Consider the following 6906-nt stretch of genomic DNA (forward strand, 5'->3'; position numbering starts at 1 on the left):
CATGTAGGAAGTGATTGTCTTGGGAATATGTATGGTCCAAACCTTTCATATTAGGATGAGGAAGCATAAATTACCCTTGAATGAGTGGGTGACAAGTGGATGTATCTGACAAATATATGTTGGTGGTAGATATAGAATGCATGAAATTCATGTAATGACAAATATCTGCATATAAGTATTGTTTGATTAGCTCTTATGAGATGTATTTGTTGCACTTATGGTGAGCTCTGTAAGTCCATCCATATATGAGAGTGTCAGCTTCCATGCTCTAACTATGGGGAGTCTCAATTCAGGGTTCTGGAATCTGACCTCATTGTTAAGACAAAAGTTTGGCTACTCTATGACGATTCAGAGCAGCAACTCTTCTCTCAGACCAGGAAGATATGAATACCATCACTGACAAGCTGGGGCTACTAAAATTCCTTGACCCTTGTCCTGTCTTTTTCTTTCTCTAAAATTAAGATCCCAGTGGAACCAGAGAGAATGCATATAAAAGTGCTATCTACAGCATCCCTTACAATCTGGTAGGGGATCCTCCATAAGGCAATTTGTGTTCTTGCCTGCCCTGATACAATACAGAGAGCATTTGGTATTATGTTCTTTTGCAAACATCTATTTTCAGATGGCTTATTTCTGAAGGGTGAGGTTCACCAACATCTCCTTCACAGACTACTTGTGTTGATCCTAAGGCTTGTGACTGAGATAATCTGCTAACACATTTTTCTTTCCTGCTAGGGCTAGGTGAACAAGAAATGGGAAAACAGTATGATGAAAGCCCTCTTCCAAAAAGACCTTCCTAACAGAATGCATGGGACTTGATACTCTCTTGTAATTCAGTTAGGAATTGCAGCTACATGGTCTTTGTGAACTTGAACCACTCAGTGTTGCATCTTTGGCAGAAAAGTCATTAGTATGACATATTACCTTTAACTTCAGGACATTGGTATGTATTCTTGATTCCCTGACACGTTCAGTGTTCTTAAATCTCAGATCTGGCAAACATGATCTCTACTGTTGCAGAGGTATTTGTGCATATCGTGACTTTGGATACCAAAGGAGGGAGGAAAGGAATGCTGTACTGAGGCATTATGACTGAGGCATTGTCCACCACAGAAATGAGTCCAATATCTCTGGACGCGTGGTCAACTTTTTAAATAATGTTGCTATTTGCTTTGTAATGTGCATTCATTTAAATTCAACAAGATTCTCATTTGTAATCCTGGTATGAGAGGTCACCTGAGTGCTTGAGGTAATGAAAATATAAGAACGTAAGAATGGCCATAGTGGGTCAGACCAATAGTCCATCTGGCCCAGTATTCTGTCTTCTGACATTGGCCAATGCCAGATGCTTCAAAGGGAATGAACACAGCAGGGCAATCATCAAGTGATCCATCCCGTCATCCAGTCCCAGCATCTATCAGTCAGAGGCTTAGGGACACCCAGAGCATGGGGTTGCATCTCTGACCATCTTGGTTAATAGTAATTGATGGACCTATCCTCCATGAATTTATCTAATTCTTTTTTGAACCCAGTTATAATTTTGGCCTTCACAACATCCACTGGCAATGAGTTCTACAGATTGACTGTGTGTTGTGTGAAGTATGGGGACACCTGGAGTCCCAACAGATGTAAAAATGTTCTCATTTGGAGCTATTGGATTCTTGATGAGAGCAGATGTGAAAGGCATTCTTGGTTGGTATTTATGTACTACCATAATAAACAGGATTAATAATTAATAATCTGGAATGTTGTGAAACCTCTTCTTTAGGCCAGGAGGGCTTTTAATTGGAAACATTTAATACTGCTCCTAAAAAGCACTAGATAGTGATTCTTCAGTCTAACAAGTTTTGTTTAAAGTATAGCTAGATTGCAAAAGAAATGCTATGTTGTTAGTTGTGATGTAGTTCTTTTTAGAGGGTGAATGTATTTCCATTAAAGTTGGTTCTGCACCTGAATCCATCTCTCTGACTAGTGTAATTTCTTAGTTGAACATATCTGACCTATATTTTGTATCAAAGCAAAAAATATATATATATATCAGGTATCAGTTTCCGAGTTCCACTCAGGTGGAATTTTTAGTTCATCTGCAGCCCCAGTTCTCAGATAACTGACAATTCATTTTCAGAGATAAGCTTAAGCCTTGAGATACTTGAAGATAAGGGTAGATCAGTGTTCTGATTCCTTGGATGGGCTGCCACTGCAGCTAGGAATTTTGTGGATATACAGTGCTGTTGCTAGTCCACATGGAAGGCTCTTTTATTGGTAAGTGGTCCTGGTCTACACACAAGTGAAGGTGTTTCTGATGACACTGTCTGATTGAGATGTGTAAACAGATCTCTCAGATCAAGACCTTTAAACCAGTCATAATATAATATATTATATGGAGATATACCTATCTCATAGAACTGGAAGGGACCCTGAAAGGTCATTGAGTCCAGCCCCCTGCCTTCACTAGCAGGACCAAGTGCTGATTTTGCCCCAGATCCCTAAGTGGCCCCCTCAAGGATTGAACTCACAACCCTAGGTTTAGCAGGCCAATGCTCAAACCACTGAGCTATCTATCCCTTCCCCCCCCCCCCCCCCCCCCGGGAGGGATGATAGATGTTAATCTCATCAAACAGAATTTCTTGATAAACGTTCAAATCTCTCAAGCCCATTTAGGGATGTGGCCTCCCTTCCTTTTTGGGATAAGAAAACAGTGGGAATTCCTTCCCTCAATTCTGTATGGAACTTTTTCTATGACTTTACAATAATTGTCAACAATTTTCTCATTTGAAGGATTCCTCAAAAGAGATAGAGAAAAAGGATAGGAGGGTAGCATGAAGTGGAATTTGAAAGCATGCTTTTTTTCAATCACTTCTAGCACTCTGTCTGAAATAATTCTACTCCATGCCACTAAGAAGTGAGACATAGATATTCCCTAAAGGGCGCAGGACAAGGTAGGAGGATGGGAAGGTAAAGGGGAAATAAAAGATATATTTTGCAAGTGAAGTTCTCAGATGCGGGATTGAAGTTGCTGTCTGGAGGGCAGTGAAGCAAAGGCTGAGTGGCTAATTAACTATTTCTGATTTTAAGGACAGAATTCCTGAAGGCTGTTCGGTTGGGGCAAGAAACAGCCTAATTATTTTTTTACAGGACTGAAAAAGTTCCATTAAAACAGAAGGGTTTCTTGTGTCTTCTAGAGTTAACCTACATCAGGCCTAGGGAGCAGATTTGGTCTCCTTAATTTTGCCTACTGTTTCTAAGTTAGTCTTTGAAGGACAAATCTGTAACACGGGACACAAAAAACTTAGTTTGGAGAAAGTTATTAGTGGTGTAAGTGCATATTATCTTTCAGGATTTGAAAAATAACTAAAAAAAACTACCACCAACTGTTGAACATGCAGAGTTAAAGTTGCATTTCTCAAACAAGGCTCACACTCAGTTATGAACCATAACTTTAATTCTACCTCAGTAAAGTCAACGGAGGACAAATCTGAATTGTAGACATGGTTAGAAGAATTTCACTACACAAAATAGTCATCAGCAAATACAAGTAGAATTGTTAATGTTAGTTTCCATACACAATTATGGTGTGTTATTATGTAGCAGTTTCCATACACAAATTCAACAAAATTACTCCTAAGAAAGAAGATACTGATGTATGCATGATTGAATATTTAGAGAACCAGTATTTACTTTTTTTCAACATGAATATCAAGGGAACGGAATTCCAACTTGGATATTTACATGCTACTTACATAAAACTCTCACTGTAGCTTCAAATTCAACTATTCATCACTTCCCCTTAAAAACAAATAAAACTGGTGTGTTTCTGGCAAAGAATTGCTACCACATTTTCAGTGTGGAGGAGGCTGCAGTCAGTTGTTGGTGAAGTGATCTTACTTTTGGAATCCTTCAGAAGGAAAAGTGCTATATAAATAATTTTTGAACATGTATAAAATCAAAAAGGAAGATGAAATAATTTCCGAAGTGTTTTCTCATGATCACTTCAGATCAACCAGCAAGAACTGGTTGACCATGTAGCAGAAATAAAGCATATTATAAAGAGACAGAAATCACATTCATATCAACCAAAAGAACCCGGACATCATTGTATAATATAGCCCATAGTTGAGAACAATTAATTGGCATAAAATCTTCTCTGAATAAAAAGGTGTTAAAGGCACTCATAAATTAATAAAATAACTTCATTAAATGAAATCAGTTTACTGCCCTATCAGAAAAACATTCACAAGATTGTGCCCAATGTAACTACTATTCATCTGTTTTTTTTCAAAATATTTGTTAAGAGCATTAAGATTTTCACCAACAGTTACAAAGCAATATACTCATCAACAACCAATACCCAGGAAGAGAATATCATGCCATCCTGACCTGTAGCATTGCTGAGTCTCTCTGGCTGGTACATAAGCAGAGATATTATGGTGCTGTTCTTTTCAGCGGGCCTGGTACCCCAGTGACACTGCACCCAGCTGTAGAGCAGAACCTTATTAAAAGATGAGAGGCCTTTTTTGTTGCTTTTCTTTGCATTACATTTTTTGCTGCTTTAGCCTGGTAATATATGTCTAATATGTAAAGTGTTCAATCATAGTAGTGTTCTGTGTATTCAGCTGGAGGAAGACAAGGTGTTTATTTAAATTTTTTAATACAAATTCAGGATGGCTGCTGAATATAGCTGTTCAATGCTTTAGATAATCATGCGTTGTTAAATGGATGATCCTAAATAGCTATTAACGCTGTGTTCTGTTTTGAATTGAGTAAATGGAATGAGTTAGTGGTCTAACTGGCAATTTAGACTATCTAGACCAGTTTCCCAAACTACAGCATATGGGCAATGTGTGATCCTTGGAGAGTAAGTTGATCACATAGGTGAAATCTTGATTCAAATGAAATCAATGGGAGTGTTATCATTAATCAATGGTTCAGGATTTCATCCAGTGTTGGCTCTTCTTGTTTCCAGCTGCTAAACTGCATTACAATACAGATAAATGTACACTTTCCAATTTTACTTTTCCAAGTAATTGTTGTAAATGGCCAAGAGATGTTACATGATTGTGAATGGAAGAGAAGGTGAACCACAAAACTCTTTCGTTTTTAAATGTTTGGGAAACACTCATCTACCTAGAACCACTATATTCCAGCAGTTTGGATTTGGCCCTTCTTCCCTCCAAGGGAGAACCATGAAATTTACTAGATATGAATCCTTCAGATAGGGCCTTAAAACATTGCTGTCTGGATGTTAGGTATCCCAATGATGCTTTTTTAAAAAAGTTTCTGCTTATTCATCTGCCCTTATATCACCCCTACTAATTTTTGTGGTTTTACAACCATATTTTAAAAAATATTTTTAATTTGTGAGATACATTATGTAGATAGAAAGTAAAAATCTATGTTTAATGTCAGTTCTTAAAAAAGAGGTGATAGTTCACCTGCAGAAAGCATGCACATACAAAATAATGGCTATACATACATACTTGGTGTAATTTTAAATTTTGGCCCATAAAGGGGGAAGGTCAACATGAAACTTACTCCACTCATAAAAAGTGGACCAGATTTCAGTCTAATACCTAAGACTCCCTGCTGGGTTTTCGGCCATACAAACAGGGGGAAATGACTGACAACATAGGGGAAAGAATGAAATTGTAAAGTGCTGTCAAACGCCCAAAGTAAATTGGAAAAAAAAATTATAATTTTTCAGTTCAGTAACCTGAGGCGTTACTTGTAACTTTATTAGGTTAAACACTTTCAGAATGAAGTGTGATTTAAGTTAAATGGACCTCTAATACTTCAACTATAACAAGAGGTCATGAAACCTAGTGAGAGAGATTTTCGAAAGCACCAAAGAGATTTAGGCACACAAGTCCTATTTAAGGTCAATTGGATGTGTGCACCTAAACCCCTTAGGTGCTTTTAAAAATCCCTCTTAAAGTTTAAGGAAGTTTAGTTTATACTTTTCTGGATTATTAGTATTACTTTTTCTGTCTTAAACAGCTTAAGAAATCTATCCATTTTTAAAAAATATTTTCACATTCAAAATGTGCATTTCCTAGAGACAAATACAGCTCCAAAGCATAAATCAGGGAATTCATTTAATTTTTGTTGGAAGAGGCACCCCTTATCTACCAGAAAGTTTCTCCAGCCACACTCCGGTGTTATGTACCTTCTTTATGTGGTTTATCCCACCCTTCTCATAATAAAGTAATTTAGGAAAACTAAGTATTTAACATTTTATTCAATATAAAATACCCAAAAAACTATAAGGAACTAAGCAATCACATTCTGTACAATAGATATATCTATGATAAACTAGTAGACCAGTATACTGTATCCAAACAGAAGCCAAAGAACCAATTACAAATTACTACATACAGATAAGCAGTAGCAGATACATTTGTTTCCAACTAAGATAATGTACTTTAGTAGCAAAATAGATTCAAAGTAGTAATGTTCTGTTGCCTTCAAGAAGGACTGTTTCTCCTCTGGAATAACAGAAAAATTACCTATTAGATTACAAACTCATGTTGGGGAAAGAGGCCTCATTCCATGAGCAAGATTTTCAGAAACGACTAATTATGAGTGCTTCAATTTTTGAGTGCCCAACTGCCGACATCTTAAAGAAGCCTGGTTTTCAGAAAAAGATGAGGAGCACCCACACTCCAAAAACAGTCTGGGAGTTTGAAGAAACTAGAAGGATTAGCTAAATTGCAACCTGTTTTACTAACTTCAGCTGTAATCATTTATTACTTTGTGGTATGGGTATACATAGCACATTACAAAGGGCAAAATCTACTGGTGTAGAAGTGAGTGCAGCTCCATTAACTTAATATATATATTATATAATATAACTAATTATTTGATCAGCTATGATTTTGGGGCTAGATCACCAGCATGTTATTTATATTT

This window comes from Terrapene carolina, unplaced genomic scaffold (assembly GCF_002925995.2).
Source record: "Terrapene carolina triunguis isolate 2854851 unplaced genomic scaffold, T_m_triunguis-2.0 Scaffold58, whole genome shotgun sequence".
In the NCBI taxonomy this organism is placed as follows: Eukaryota; Metazoa; Chordata; order Testudines; family Emydidae; genus Terrapene; species Terrapene triunguis.